This window comes from Drosophila busckii, chromosome 2R (genome assembly GCF_011750605.1).
Source record: "Drosophila busckii strain San Diego stock center, stock number 13000-0081.31 chromosome 2R, ASM1175060v1, whole genome shotgun sequence".
Classification (NCBI taxonomy): Eukaryota; Metazoa; Arthropoda; class Insecta; order Diptera; family Drosophilidae; genus Drosophila; species Drosophila busckii.
Genome location: NC_046605.1, coordinates 22,155,261 through 22,172,271, shown reverse-complemented (window position 1 = coordinate 22,172,271; position 17,011 = coordinate 22,155,261). Strand labels below are relative to the sequence as shown.

General features: G+C 34.8%; 1 protein-coding gene across 2 annotated transcripts in view; it reads left to right on the top strand.

Moving 5' to 3' along the window:
- The first annotated feature begins 2,054 nt into the window (after nt 1-2,054).
- LOC108603737 overlaps nt 2,055-17,011 on the top strand; it is a 28,358-nt gene continuing 13,401 nt past the window's right edge. For both annotated transcript variants that reach the window (XM_017992793.2, XM_017992792.2), the window contains exon 1: nt 2,055-2,317. The gene's annotated coding sequence lies outside the window, so the exon portion shown is untranslated. The remainder of the gene's footprint in view (nt 2,318-17,011) is intronic.

Here is a 17,011-nt window from a genome sequence, read left to right as displayed (position 1 = left end):
TGTGAGTACGTGTGCCTTGCTGCGATGGCCTAGTCAAAATGTACATAAAAGTTGGTTGCGTTTTGTTCGCACTGTGCATTCACTTGGACACCTACTGTCTAAATTATTATACACTTTGACATTTTTGCAAGAAATGGAACTGGGATAAGGAAGAATGTAACAGGGAGAAGGAGGCGTGGCAGACGCCATAAGTCATCGTCGACGTTGCTGACGCTACAGCAAAAACGAGCTGTGACGAGTTAGCTGTAATGTATATGCTTGTGATTGAGTGCGTGTATTTGATGCGATGCCCTAGTCAAAGTGTATATAAAAGTTGATTGCGCCCATTTAATGCGTCCACTTGTTTTATATTGGACTAGTCATTGGATATTCTTGGATGAGAACTGCCCCAATGAAGGTAAATTCTTACAGCCGCACAAATTAGCCCGTGACTCATTCACTACAATAAAACAATGGACTAGCATCAACTGAAATTTATGGGCAAGAAAAAACGAAAAAACCGCAAAAATACACATGAATATGTACATAACGTTCATTCTTAATACAAACATACAGCCATTATTGCAAGCAATTTTAATAAAGTGGTAATTTCAGTTCTTTATTAAAAATATTACAAAATGTTCATGGTATTTTAGAGAAAATTGCAGACTAACCATTTTTATTGAGAGGAAAGTGCAGTTTTCCTGCGGAATTTTCCAATATGCTTTAATATAGTTTTTGTGGTAATTGCAGAAATCTAGCTCTTAAGGGTTCATTATGTATATGTATGTGTTGCTCGCATTTTAAAAAATCAAACTTCATAAGCACCACACAACCAAAATAAGGCAAATCTACTGAGTAGATTTTTCACGGAAAATGGCACTTACTTAGAATGTCGTTATCTGCACGATAAAGGCAAAAGAAAAAAGAACTTACTAAAGGGGAAGATTGGTGGGAGATGTAACAGTGGTATTTGCAAAGAATTTCTACACAGCAGATATCCAAACATGCCAGTGACTAACATCTATTCGCCACTCCTGATGCCCACTGCAAGCAACAAGACAGTTAGTTCTTCATTTAGCAGACGTAAAAAATTGCCTATTTGATTGGCGAATAAAATTAAGCACGTTTAGTTAGAGAATGTTTTGAGACAGTTATAAAATTGAAGTTCGAATAAAAATATTATTCTTGACCTACAAGTTCAATATTTATTAGCGTACTTGCTCACAGCTCTTAAAAAGGAATTTAAATTTTTGTAATAAGTAAATTATAAATAAAAAAAAAAAATTTTTTTTAAATTCAATTATTAAAGTTGCAATTAAATTTTGAAACTTGTTGAATCTGTCACATGTAAATATATACATATTTCGTAGAGAAAGTGTTTTATAAGTATAACTGTGTAGCTATAAATATAAATCTGGGAGCAGTGTCCTCTTATCGCAAAAAATAGTTTTTCTGCTTCTGAGGTCACCTGAAAAAAAAAAACAGAAATAGTAGTCAGTAGAGAATCTTCAGATAAAAAAAAAAACAACTTTGCATGTAATATTTTTTTATTAATTTACGCAAAAACTTGTTTACTCATCGCTACCGAAGAGTCTGCTGTCTCCTCCATTGTAGATGTCGACGTGAAGCGTTTCTCTTCGTTAGAGCCGAATGTAAGCTGAGACTTGGAGCCGAGCTGAAGCGCTAATCTGGTAAAACTTGGATGCCGCTTTTGTGCATTGAAGCATTCAGATGTGAATAACGTACGGGTGAAGACGTTTCCTATTTGGGTTCATGCACAGTTTGCATTGACGTTGACTTTTTCATTTTAAATATTTGCAGTGCGTTCGTGAACTTAGAAAATAAAATGTGATTAGTGTTTTTGTGGCTTAATTACTCTGGAATAAATAAGCAATTGTATTAAAAATATATTTATTTTATTATTTCTTAAATAGTTACAGTGCTTTTTATAAATTTAGGGTTACATTTACAAAAATCACAATAAATTGTAAGTGATTAGAATGCTGAGTTTTCCTTTGTAGGTTTAAGGATCCGCATTTTCTTCATATGTAAAGGACATTGTATGATTATTCTGTTTAACAAAATTACTAAACTTATCTTAAATAGCTACAGTAAAAGAATACTGCGATAAAACTGAAAAAAGGCAGATAACTTATAGAATACGAAACATACGGAATTAAATTAAAAAACGGAAAACTTTAACAACAAGTAATAACCTTAAAGTTAAATGCGAACCAAGTAAATTGACAATCACAAAAGAACTTGTTCCCAACAGTTGACTGTCTTACCAAGTGAAAATATTGCTGCTGCTGTTTTAGTTGGTGCTTACAGAAAGGTAGGTGAATGTTTCAGCCAGCTTCTAACATGCATAGAGGCTTAAGAGACTAAGCTATTCAATTCAAATTCATAACCGTGATGAGTTTTTCTCAACGTCTTACCATTTACTTACGCTTCACAGGCATTCCAAATGTATAAGGGCCGTCCACAATCAAAGAACCAATTTATTAATTAATTATTATTGCATGCATTAGCATGCCGACTTGGCACTTTTAATATTTTATTTTTTAGCGCTACCATTACAATTGTCTAGTGTCAAATAAATTGAGGTCTGGTATTATTTATAATGTAACTTAGTGCTCATTATTCAGTTAGATAATAAAGTTTAAGGGAAAACGCAAAAGTTTTTGAAAAGAAAAATGCTGGCAAAATTTGTGGCATAACACACACACCCACATCCTAAGTGCTTAACGGTTTGCTTTATGTGGAAAAAGAGGGATAAAGTTAGTTGGGTGAAAGAAATTAAACAAAAACCAAAGAAACTACAACACAATGTTGAGGGAAAACAATATAATTTGTAGTTGTTATTACCAATGCATTGGTGGTATTTGTGTTGCAGTTGGCCAGATAAAAGTTCAAAATGTGAATGTTACTGTTTGCTCTGACAATAAGCAACAGACAACAAGCAACAATTCGGACTAAGTTTACTCTGCTCAACTTTGTTGATGAACGATGCCTGCAGAGAAATGGCAAATTAACTTAAAAGTCATTCCAACAACAAAACCCAAAACAACATCAACCAGCGCATCCACATTCCCATTTCCCCATAGCTCTATTACAAATACATCAACAACAAACACTACTACCTTTAATTTAGTTGTTGTGCTTGTTTTTATTTAAGTTCTGTTGCGTTATCCGGGAGAGTGGAAAAATTACACATAACCTTTTTTGTTCGGCATATTCGTGATATAATAAAAATTTTGTTCAAATTTGTATTTTAAAATTATTTTTGATTATTAAAATATATTTAATTAATTCAAATTAAAAATAATTATTTTTAAATTGTTATATAAAAATTACACCATAGCTTTTATTTTCAATCTAAGGCCTACAATTAAAGAAATATTAAATAAAAAACGAAGTTGGATAATATTTTTTGGGGTAAATTGTAGTTTTAAGTTCAAAAAGTGTGTACCAATTGTAGTTTACCTGTAAAGCAATCAAAGGTAAATAAGTGCTTCAAGGCAGTCTTGGGGCTTTACGTATCAGTCACTTTTTACATGTACACACTGAATATTCATTTATCGGCAATAGTGAACTAGGTCTCTTTACAGGATTTTGGGTAATTTCCAGCTTCTGTACATTATCTTTGACATTATTAGCACTATTATAGATTTGGCGTCCTCCAATGACGTGTTGAGTGCTTTTATCAAATCAGAAACACATAAAATTGCATGCAGTTGTGAAATAAACGCAGCTAGTAAAAGTTTGCGTGGAGTCCCAAAAGTGCCTCAAGGGCACTTATCACAATTTTACCGCAAAATTACACCAACATTTTTGCATGCGAAAGCATGAGGCATAAGAACAAAATAAAATCCCGTTATAAAGCTTTGGAGAGCTTTTAAACATTCCACTTATCAATTCAAATGTTTATTGTCTACTGACAACTACAATTCAAATGTTCTCGTGTTTTAGATAATAAAAATTATATAATAAGTGCTTTGAGGCAATCTTGGGTATTAGAGAGTTAATTTTTATCATATAAATTGAAATTACAAATTGAATTGTATATTTCCAACCGATAACACAGATCAAATATCGGTCTATATTTGTATATAATCTACACATTAATACATTTTATTTAATATATGTATAGTATGTATATATAAATGCATGCTCACATGTAATATATATAAAATAAACACATAAAACACAAAAACTGAATTTTATTAAAGTACAGTACGCAATCTAAATATACATCCATGTATACTTATGTACATGTGAACATGCATTTAATTATTGAGAAGAAACAGACATATGTATGTATGTCTTATTATCAGAAAACAGTCAAATAAAATACATACATACATACATACATACATACATACATACATACATACATACATACATACATACATACATACATACATACATACATACATACATACATACATACATACATACATACATACATACATACATACATACATACATACATACATACATACATACATACATACATACATACATACATACATACATACATACATACATACATTCATACATACAGACAGCCACACATACATACGGCCAAAGAGACAATCAACAAGTTTTTCTAATTTGGTCAAATGTCAGCTAGACTTCAAGAGTAATAAATAAATCATTTGGGACTTTTTCTTTAGTTTCTATCAAACCCCATTGAAGTGAATGACTTAGGCAGCGAACTTGAACTTTTATTTGAGCTAATTTTGTGCAATGTTGCCTGAACTTTCAACGCAAAGAGGCTATTCATTTTTTAACATGCCAAATTAACAAAGTAAACACCAACTATTGTAGTTACAACGCATATTTAAGTATGATTTTTACCTTTTTATATTCAACACTCAATATAAATGCCAACTTTTCAAATTGCTCTATAACGTCTATTTAATAATACCTACATCAATCTGCACGTGCGCTGCAAACATTGCGTAGCCACATTGTCCATTGTCTATACCACAATTTTTTAAATGCCCCAAAGCCATAAAGCTTAAATATAGCTTTATTACTAATTTAAGACAATAGAATACAAACATTCAGATAGAAAATATAGACTGAAAACAAGTTAGGCAACAAAATTCTGATTTGTTGAGAGAAAGCATTTTTTAATTAGCTGTTTTGTTCTGTTCTAACTCATATTCTTAGCATAAGCACAATGGCGTAGCATACTATATTTAAAGCATGTTTTTTTGTACAATGGTGTCCAAAAGTATTTATGTATACTTACCATTTGAATTTACTCTATTAAGATATTGGTATCAATGGAAAGGTCTTCCCCTTTGTAATGATATATAGATTGTCTTAACCTATAACGTATCCATTGAAAAATTGTATCTATTGGAAAACAGGTTTTTGATTTTTTTTTAGATTTTTAGGAAAAAATAATTGGATGCAAAAAGTTGCTCCTATCAATATTAATAGTAATTGCAAAAAATTTTAAGTTCTTTCGAACATTTTTATACACTTAGACATTTTTGTAAAAAATGGAAAAAGGTATTATGAAGTTTTGCAAATGTATGTAATAGGGAGAAGGAGGTGTGTCAGACCCCACAAAGTATAAATATTCTAGCACAAATTAGCTTTTTACGAGAACACAAGATCTTTGAATGTCCAGGTGCTAAACTACGGTTGGTCGAGCGGAGGCAATCTGGTGTGTTAGGTTGGCGGTTGGCGGCTGAGATAGAGAGCGTGCGATGTTGAGCCGGACTCATGATTTTTGGAACGTTAGGCGCGGGCGACTAGTCAATGGGAAACACAAGAGAATTTCGTGGTTTTTATGGCATTTATTCGTAGGATTAATAAAATATCAGTAGATTTAAGTTGGTGTTGTAACTTATCACACGTCCGGTCTGCACGATGCCCGGGGAAAAAGAGAGCGAGCTAGGGACGGAAAGCGCCCTGGGCTAGGGACTTCTGAGCGGCCGATCGATAAGATAAGCTTTTGGTAGCGGTCTGCAGATCCCACCGAAAGTTCAGCTTATCGGCACAACTGATCCCAGCTCATCTAATTTCGTTAATATATTCTTGATCAGCAAGACAAACTAAGTCGATATCGCCATGTCCGTCTGTCCGTCCGTCCGTCCGTCTTTCTGTATGAGTGCATGTTTTTCAGCAACTATAAGAGCTAAGAAACCAAACTTGGTATGTAGGTGCCATAAAAGCGTCGTTGTCGACGTATTCGTCGTCGTCGCTCCTCATGCTACAGCAACAACGAGCTGTGACGCGTTAGCTTTTCTGTGTGCATGTGTTTGTGAGTGCATGCGTGTGCTTGCAGTCAAAGTCAAAGTGTATATAAAAGTTAGTTTAGCCCAACTTTAATTTATCCACACTTTGACATTTTTGTAAAAAATGGATAAAGGGTATCATGAAATTGTGTATGTTATGTATGTAACAGGGAGAAGGAGGCGTGGAAGACCCCATAAAGTATCTTATATTCTGATCAGCAAGACAACTGAGTGATATAGCCATGTCTGTGCCGCCTGTATGAGTGCGTGTTTCTCAGCAATTAAGAAGCTAGGCAATCCACAATTGGTATGTAGGTGCTCCTATATCCAGGACAACACGCTTTTATTTTATTTTTTTTATTTCTTCCCCCCTCCCCCGCAATTGAAAAATTTTAAAGCAGTACAAAAATCTTAAAAAATCTGAAATTTTCGGCATCGGTCAGAAACATGGCAAAGCGTATTTGAGATTTTTTTCAGATTTTTTAATATTTTTTAATTGCTTAATATTGTGGGTGAAATCCATTTTCTTTGATTTGCGCGGGAGGGGGGAGGAAATAAGAAAAAATAAAAGCGTTTGGGTATAGGAGCACCCACATACAAAATTTGGTTGCTCTAGCTCTTATAGTTGCTGATAAACAGTCGCTCATACATACAGACGGACGGACGGACAGACATTCAGCCACGCCTCCTTCTACCTGTTACATATATTTGCACAGCTTCATTATACACTTTGACATTTTTGTAAAAAATTTAAAAGAGTATAATGACTATTTATATTTAAAGAAAAATATTTGGATACTTTCAAATTTCATTTACTGGTACAGTAAGCACAAAAAGCTAAAAATGACTAACGAAAATAAATGCAAAATTTATATCATGTAAAACTAAGAGATAATCTCCAGCTGGCGATAAGCAAGAAACATTTATTTCCCACAAAGCGTCTAATTCGCAGAGTAATCAAAAAAACACCATTATGGTAAAGAAAACTGAGTTCATATTGCGTAAATTATAGAAAAGCCAGCAAAAGCAAACAAATATTGTTAGCTATTATTTTTGGTTAATTAGGTCGCAGCACTAATGACTGCAAAACAAAAGAAATAAGCAACATAAGCAGCAGCTACTGAATATTAAACCGAACGACATAAATATGATGTTCGGTGTATTCGCTCCAGCTACATAGTTCGATAAGAAAAGCTGACCCGAATTGAAATCCAATGTAACATTTTCCGGTTGGTATATTTAATAACTATTGGCAGAACAACAGACTTGGCAGCAACAGTAGCATTTATCTATTAATTGTTAGTATCCGTATTGTTGTTAGTGGCTGATGATGTTGTTATGGTTATTATTGCTACCTTACTGCAATAGCTTTAACAGCGTGACTGGCGGCGCCTTGCCGGCAATTGCATCATATCAATTGAAGTTTTTTTCAATTGCTAATGCTGTTACCGCTTTTACTAGTGAAGCAAACATTGTACAAAGGGTGCTTGTAAGCAAAGATTATACAATACATATGTACATATATTGTGCAATGAGCGTGTGTCGCGTGAAGTTTTGACTGGCGTGGACAAGCAGAAGTAAATGCCAAATGTGTATTCGGGCAAATGCTTCGACGATCGGCGCTGTCGACGTTTGCTTTGTTTATTATGTTTCTAAACTCATATAGACACTCGCTCCCTCTACCGACGCACAAATATAAATGTGTCTAGTCCATTTTTGCACTATAGAATATTTTTGTCAGCGAAATGTTCTTAAACATTGAATGGAAAAGTAATCGTAAAGAAAGAAAGAACGAAAAAGAAAGCTTTGTGTATTTGGTCTTAAAGTAAAAATATTATTAATCAGTAAGACAAACTGAGTCGATATATTATATAAAATTGTGTATTATAAAATTGTGCAAATGTATATAACAGGGAAAAAAAGGAGTGGTAGACCCTATATTCTTGATCAGCAAGACAAACTGAGTCGATGTAGCCATGTCCGTCTGTGTCTCCGTCTTTATGTGTGCGTGTTTCTCAGCAACTATAGGAGCTAGAGCAACCAAATTTGGTATAAAGGTGCACCTCCACCCCACTCTACAGCAAATCAATAAAAATGATTTTAAGCAATTAAAAAATATTTAAAAATCTGAAAAATCATAAAAACGCTTGATCATGTTTTTAACCGATGTCAGATAATTGACCGATAATTTCAGAACGTTCGGGTAAATAACTTAGGAATTATCCAACTTCTTCCTTTTTATACAATTTGACATTTTTGTAAAAAATGGAAAAAGGGTATTATGAAATTGCTCAATGTTGTAATGAAAGAAGGAGGCGTGGCAGTGACCCTAAAGTATAATATATTTCTTGAATTAGTCGCGGCTGAGTCCGATATAGCCTGTCCGTCTGTCCGTCCGTCCGTCTGTATGAGTGCGTGTTTCTCAGCAACTATAAGAGCTAGAGCAACCAAATTCGGTATGTAGGTGCTCCTATATCCAGGACACTACGCTTTTATTTTATTTTTTTTATTTCCTCCCCTCCCCCGCAAATCGAAAAAAACCATATATAAGGCAGTACAAAAATCTTTTAAAAATCTGAAATAAATCACAAAATTGCCTTAGTCAACCTAGTCAACTAGACCGATTGTGAAAATTTCAAAACTATTGGATAAATAACTTAGGAATTATTTACATTTCATATAGACAGCGGGGTGCACGTGCTGAGGCGCCATTCAAACGTCGCTGCCGACCAGGCGGCGGCGTCCTGCTGACGTACAGCGAAAGCGAGCTGTGACGCGTTAGCTGTTTGGTGTATGTGTTTGTGAGTGCAGGCGTGTTTGCTGCGATACCCTGTCAAAGTGTATTTGATGTTGGTGGCGCCCAACTTTAACCTGTCCACTTATTTAATATAGACAATGATGTACGTTTGCTGAGGCGCCATACAAGCGTTGCTGCCGGCAGTCGGCGATGTTGCTGCTGATGCTACAGCGAAATCGAGCTGTAACGCGTTAACTGTCTTGTGTGTATGTGTTTGTGATTGAGTTCGTGTATTTGCTGTGATGACCTAGTCAAAGTGAATATAAAAGTTGGTTGCTATCACAAAGATAGTATTATTATTTTCAACTTATGGACTAAAACAAAAGTTACAGAACTATTTTACAAAATGCTAGAAAACATATATTTTTATACACTTCAAAATTTTAATTGTTACGAGATCAGTAATAGAGTTTTTATGGGGTCCCCCACGCCTCTTTCTCCCTCTTACATACATTTGCAGCCACCTTGTTAATACTCTTTCTTTACTTATTAAAAATATACAATATTATTAAAAAAGTAAAAATAAAATTAAACGCGTACCGCTTCGGCAAATTTTGGTTGATTTAACTGTTATAGTCTGTTATAGTCTCTTGTGTGTTATACAGACGGACAGACAGATAAACATATATGTAGGACTCAACCGACTTTGTCTTGTAGGTCTCCAACACCTCCTTCTAAATGTTACATATATTTGCACAATATAATAATACCCTTCTCCAGCGTCATTATCACGAGATCCGAGTACGGCCTCCGTCACAATCAGCTGTTAATCAGTAGGATAGGGGAAAGCGGAACAGATATAAAAGTTTTCGGTGTTTTAAAGTTTTCACAAAAATTCGGACCGATTTTTTAATTGGGGAGGTTGGCGTAGCTCGCGAGCAGCTGCGACTGCGTGGGCAGCGACGTTTGTATGGCGCGTCAGTAAGAGCACCCCGCTGTCTATATTGAAAATTAAAATGTGAATAATTCCTAAAATATTTATCCGATCGTTTTGAAATTAAATATTATATATTGTAGCTGTAAATTGTAAATAAATAATAATACAAAATAAATTAAAAGCGACTAGGTATAGGAGCACTTACAAACAGTATTTTCTTTGATCCAGCTCTTTTAGTTATTGCAATACAGTTGCTCAAACATTCTGACAGACAGACGAAGGGGCGGACGGACAGACAGACATGGTTACATCGACTCATTTTGTCTTGCCGATCAAGAATATATACTCTATGGGGTCTGCCACGCCCCTTCCCCCTGATACATACATTTTCACTTCTTGATACCCTTTTCCAATTTTTATAAAAATGTCAAGTGTATAAAAAAAAAAAATTTTGATGGTGGGGACTAAAATTAAACTACTTAGTTTGAGTGAAAATTTATCCCAGAACTTCTGAACAACAGACAAATCCCAAAGAAACTTATTGTTTAGATAAATAAAAAAAAATATATCGAAATGCATAAAATTAACAAACGAAAGATTTTAAACTTAAGCATGGTTAAATTGTGCACTGTTTATTGATTGTTATAAGTAACAAATAATTAAAATAATAATATGAGCCTCTTACTTCTGCTTGCGATAAAAAATGTACTCAAACATAATGCAATGCCTAAAGTGTTCATTGCATTTCAAATCTTCGTTTATTTTGAGTACGTAAAACTTGACGACGGGCCGTGTACTTTACTGGCGCAGGTGTGAGATTGGTAGACATAGGCTACGATGAATGTACTTACATACAACATGTAAATGAGACAAGCACAAAAAGCGCACTGCGGAAATACTCAAGAGTTCTTACGCAAAAGAGGAAAAACATTGCCGAAATCATTTCAGAGTCAGAGCACATCAACATAACGTGGGTCCAAAAAACAAGAAGAATAGCATGTGACTTCAAAATCTGTTAGTACGTCGAACTCTAGTTGCCATGTGGGCTACTATGACCCTTGGGTGATATGTAGCATATGCCGCTTAGGTAAGCGTCCTTTTATTTCATATACACTTTGACATTTTTGTAAAAAATGGAAAAGGGTATTATGAAGTTGTGCAAATGTACAGTAACAAGGAGAAAGAGGCGTGGCAGACCCCATATAAGTATATATATTCTTGATCAGCCACGACAAACTGAGTCGATATAGCCATGTCCGTCCGTCTGAATGTTTGAGCCAACTGTTTTTTCCAGTAACTATAAGATCTAGAGCAACCAAATTTGGTATAAAGATGCTCCTTTTCCCGCAAATCAAAAAAACGGATATTAAGCAATAAAAAAATATTTAAAAATCTGAAATAAATCACAAAATCGCTTGGTTATTGGTATTTGACCGATGCCGAAAATATCTTAGCTTCAAAGTTTGGAATTTTTTTTTTTTTGAGTTATTCACATTCGAATTTTCAATATAGACAGCGGGGTGCGCTTGCTGGCGCGTCTTACAAACGTCGCTGCCGATGCAGGCGGCGGCGTCGCTGCTGACGCTGCAGCGAAAACAAGCTAAGACGCGTTAGCTGTTTTGTGTGTATCAGAGAACGGCAATTGTGGCACTTTTAAAGCACACACAAAAAACAAGTGCGAGACCATACGCGCGCACAGACACAACAAAAAACTGTGTGTGCGGCGCACAAGCAACGCACAAAACCTCAGAGAACGGCAATTGTGGCACTTTTTAAGCACGATGGTGGCACACACAAAAAACAAGTGCGAGACCATACGCGCACAATGACAACTCGGGAAAAAATACGCACACGGACTCAACAAAAAATTGCTTGTGCGACGCATAAGCAGCGCGTAAAACACCCAGAGAGATCCGAGAAAAGGTCCGTTATGTTTTTAGCCACAACGAAGCAAGCGCAAAGGAACTGTTCGCGAGGTCGATGGCTGGCATATAAGCATATAAGCGAGAAAACATATCGCTTGCTGTCATCGCTCTGTCTGCACTGGCAGCGACGCCGACGCGACAGCAGGTAGCGAAACAGAAGCACGCAGAAATATTTTGACCTTTTTCTTGTATTTTTCTTCGGGAAAGAATTGCCTGCGCACAAAATGCTGCTGAAATCATTTTTTATACGCATAAGTAATTGCATTGTGGTCTCAACCACAATTTCGCTTGTGTTTGGCAGTACTACCATGGCTCGTGTTTTTAGGGGTGTGTGCACTCTTGCCGTTCTCTGATGTGTATGTGTTTGTGAGTGCATGTGTGTGTTTGCTGCGATGCTCTAGTCAAAGTGTATGTAAAAGTTGGTTTCGCCCAACTTTAATTTGTCCACTTGTTTTTCTTAAAAATATTTATTCAACTATTTAATTATTCTTGCCTTTATTTACATCTTAAATTATATTTATGAGCTTAATTTCAAATACAGTCAATTACAATCAGACACTCATCCAAGTAGGTAATAAAACGTGTACAATACAATGAAGATTGCACATATGTATATACATACATTTGTTCATACACACGAAAAGATGGATGTTGACTAAACATTAACCTTTTCATTAGTTTTTTTTATTTGTTTTTACGAAATTAAAAACCTTTCACAGTTTTCAGTTTATAACCTTCTTAGCCGTATTTATTATTATTATTTACTAAATTATTTTATTTTTTTTATTTTTATTTATTTATTATGTGTCACTAGAAGCAGTGACAGCGAAAGAAAAATTCCAATTATTAGTATTTTATATACAAAATAGGTAAAATTAAATTTAAAGGTAATTTATAATTATATCTTTATTTTTAAAACCTTAAATATTGGGAGTGTTAAACAGACCCAACATTTGTTGCAAGGATTGGGGAAAACCCAGAAAAACCCAATCAGATCTGGATTAAAGTTAATTGTTAATATTTAAGTAAGTTAAGATGCACCGCTTAGTAATAAACTCTGAGGTCTCTGTGTTGATAACAGAATAAAGTTTATTATAATCAGCACAGAGAACTCGAAGAGGCTCATGCAGTAAATAGTTAGTTGTGCAAAAGTTAAGAGTTAAGGGAACAAAATTTCGAGTATACCTAACAGGAACCGAGAAATTAAGTTGACCCAACAAATATGAAGAATCAATTTCCCCTTTAATTAATTTAATCATGAACATGACACCGAGCATGATTCGTCGATTAGTTAAAGATGGAAGATTAATTAAAAGTAGTCTACTAGAGTAAGATGGTAGATCAACACCTGGAACCCAGTTAAAGCCACGTAAAGCAAAGCAAATAATACAAATTTTTTTGAACAGATTCAATACTATTCTGGTGGTTCGAGTATTGTGGAGACCAAACACAGGAGCCATATTCCAGAATTAGACGAAAAAGAGATGTATAAAGTAATTTAGTTGTGTAAGGGTCATCAAATTCTTTAGCCCATCGTTTGATAAAGCCGAGAACTTGAATTGCCTTACTGACAGTTAAGGAAACATGTTTGTCAAACTTCAGCTTACTATCAAGGAGAATACCCAGGTCATTAACCTCCGATAATCTGTTGAGAGGCAATTGATCCATGTAGTAGTTGACGATGTGAGGCGAGTGTCTATGGAATGACATAACTTTACATTTAGAGCAATTAAGTTTTAATAAATTATTTTTGCACCAATTAAAAAAGCAATCAAGATCGGTCTGCAATAAAGTACTGCATGACATGTCTCTAAATGATAGACACAGCTTCACATCATCAGCATACATCAAAATATTGGAATGCAAAATGACTGAGGGAAGATCGTTAATAAATAGGTTAAAGAGCAAAGGACCAAGATGACTACCTTGAGGGACACCAGACGTTACGAATACTGGCTTCGAAACAGCCGACTTGAAAATCACCCTCTGAGTTCTGTTAGTTAAGTAATTGGAAATCCATTTCAGAAAATTGTTTGGAAGTCCAATCAAGCTTAATTTATTAACTAGAAGACGGTGATTAACAGAGTCAAATGCTTTACTAAAGTCAGTATAAATAACATCAGTCTGCATTTTGTTGTGAAAACCTTTGATTACCATTGACGAAAACTAAAGTAGATTGGTGGTAGTAGACTTATGTTTCACAAAACCATGTTGGTAAGGTGAAACAATTGAGCTGCTGAAATGCATTAATTGAGAAGTAAGAATTTTTTCAAAAAGTTTAGGCGTAGCAGACAATTTTGATATACCCCTATAGTTATTTACATAACTTCTAGGGCCATTTTTATGTAACGGAATAATAAAAGATTCCTTCCAGATTGGAGGCAAATAGGAACATTTAACGGACAAGGCAAATAATCTATGTAAAAGTAAATATAGTGAACCAGCGCAATATTTAAGTACGCAACCTGGTACACCATCTGGTCCTGGAGAGAACGTAGGTTTCATTACATTTAGTTCACGCAATATTGAGTCTTCGTTAATCACAGGCTCCGCAACAAAATTAGATTTGTTGATGTTATAAGGGTAGTGTGTGTCTGAAAAGTTGTTAGTGACTGAATAGGTTGTTTGAAAAAAGTCTGCAAATAGATCGGCTGATGCCTGATCATCATTTGCAATAGTATTTTCATAAGAAACATAGTTAGGTATTGAAGACGATTTACGTTTAGAATTTACAAAATTATAAAACTGTTTAGGATCCTGAACAAACTGAAGCCGACAGCGACATAAATAATTGTTGTAAAGTTGAGAATTTAACAAGTTAAAATTGGATTTAGCAGTAGAATAGCGCAAAAAATCAATACTATTCCCTGTACGTTTGTATCTTTTAAAATAACGCGATTTTATATTTTTTAAGCCCGCTAACTCTCTAGTAAACCATAAAGGCTTTTTAGACCTACCAGGTTGTCTACGAGGAACGGATAGTTCAAAAAAGCTATTTAAGGCGTTATAAAAAAGAGACAAAGCAATTTCTAAGTTATTGCTGGCAAAAAAGTTAGACCAGTCATGATTTATAATAAGATTATTTAATTTATTAAAGTCGGCCTTTCTAAAACAACGAGGCTTAGGCGCTGCTGTAGGCTGCACGGTTTGCTCAAGAGCCGGTAGCTCTATAAGTAATTCTAAAGTGGGGTGAAATACATCTTCGGGAAGCACAATCGGATCTATTCTGCTAACTGCGCTAGCTGAATGATCCGATACAAATATAAGATCAAGAAATCGGTTGTTACAATTAGGAACATTATTTATTTCATAAAGTGAAAGATCCAGTAAATTATTTATGAACTCGTTGGAGCTAGTAGGAACTACCAAGTTATCCATAGTGGACCAAGATATTTCTGGTAAATTAAAGTCTCCTAATACACATAAATAATCCTTTTCAGATAGCTTAGAGGATATTAATTGTATATTAGATAGGTGTTCATTATAAATTGTAACATCCGATTGAGGTGGAATATAGGAGCAGGTTATATAGAAGGAAATTTGACAAACAGTCACTTTAACTGCAACAAATTCAATATGAGATAAAGAACAAATTAATTCCGATAAAAGGTCGGATTCAACGGCAATCAATACGCCACCACCACCCCGTGACAGACGGTCACATCTATAAGTGGTATATTTATTTGTGAAAATTGTTGAACTAGAAATTTCAGGCTTTAACCAGGTTTCAGTGAAGGCAAGAACATTATGATCAAAAGAAGTACTATCTATATATAGTTTAGCTAATTTTGACTTAATGCCTCTAACATTTTGATACGCTAAAACAAATGAAGAAGTTAGTTTTTTGCATCATTAGTAGGTTTAGTAGGTTTCACTGTAGAAAAATTTAATTTTGGCAGCGACACAGTTGGTCTGCTTTTAGTTTTAAATGTAAATTCTTTAACAAGCAAGTCTTGTGGCCAGAAAGAACTACAACAAATGGTGTCGAATAATTCTGGTGGCACATTCAATTTAAATGAAGATATCTCTCTAGAATATTTAAATTTAAATTTTTCTACAGTGATTATAGAGTTAGGAATCTTTGATTGAATGTAAGCAATTACATCTTCAACCAAAGTATCCGGGTGAAGCCTAGAAATAAAATCTTGTTTCCGTATAACAGCTAATAATGGTTAAGGAGCTGGTCGGGGAGTATGGAAACTATCAATGGGCGATCTAACACTCTTTTTAACAATTTTAGATGACGGACCAGCCTCATCATCATTTATAACAATACTAGGGCAAACTGCAGTAACAGGTGTTACTGGACAGTTTACCAATGTTACATCATTAGTTTTTTTAGGTGTTACTGCTGGTGCCAACTGGGATTCGTCTAAAACTTTAAGAGCTTTAAACTGAGTCTCCATACTTATAAACTCATCATTGAGTTTATTAAAACTCTTTCGCAGAGCATAAAACTTAAGCTTAGTATGTCGCATAAACCTAGACATGTCGGCCTCAGCTTCACGACAAGATTCACATGACCATTTTAAGCCGGTCTTGTTCATAATGGAATCTTTAACTTTAATCGTGAAGCCTGCACACTTCACATGTATAAATTTATCGCACAGCCAGCATCCGATGCACTCAGCAGTTGCATCGCTTTGGCATTTGCAATTTTTAATGCAGCAAGCGAACATTTTAACCAAATGTATATGCTCTACAAAAGGGTATGTAAGTAATAAAAATATTAACAGCTAATGCAACGACTAAGAGCGCACAACTAAGAGAGTACGTTAAATGAGAGCGTTAGTTAGTTTTGTGTGAGCGCAATTACGAAAAATGCAACAACAAAACACACACTATTGCAAGCACCGTTCTAAAAATAGAAAGCACAAGAAACAGAGAGTAAGCTGGAGGGAGCGTATACAAGAGATGCTCAAACCAACAAAAACAACACAGCAATAAAACCGCGAAAACAATTGTTAGTTTATTTATGCCACTGAAACAACTAAGCAATAGAATACTTTTACCAATCTTAATATGCACTCTTTCACCGTGAATATCACTACTAATAAGCTAGTTTAAATACACTAAAACGCACAGATCAATCAATTAAATGAGAGTAACAAAAAATACGTCCGTTCACAGCGAAAGCTAAGTACATTTTATCAAATGTACATAGACCGAA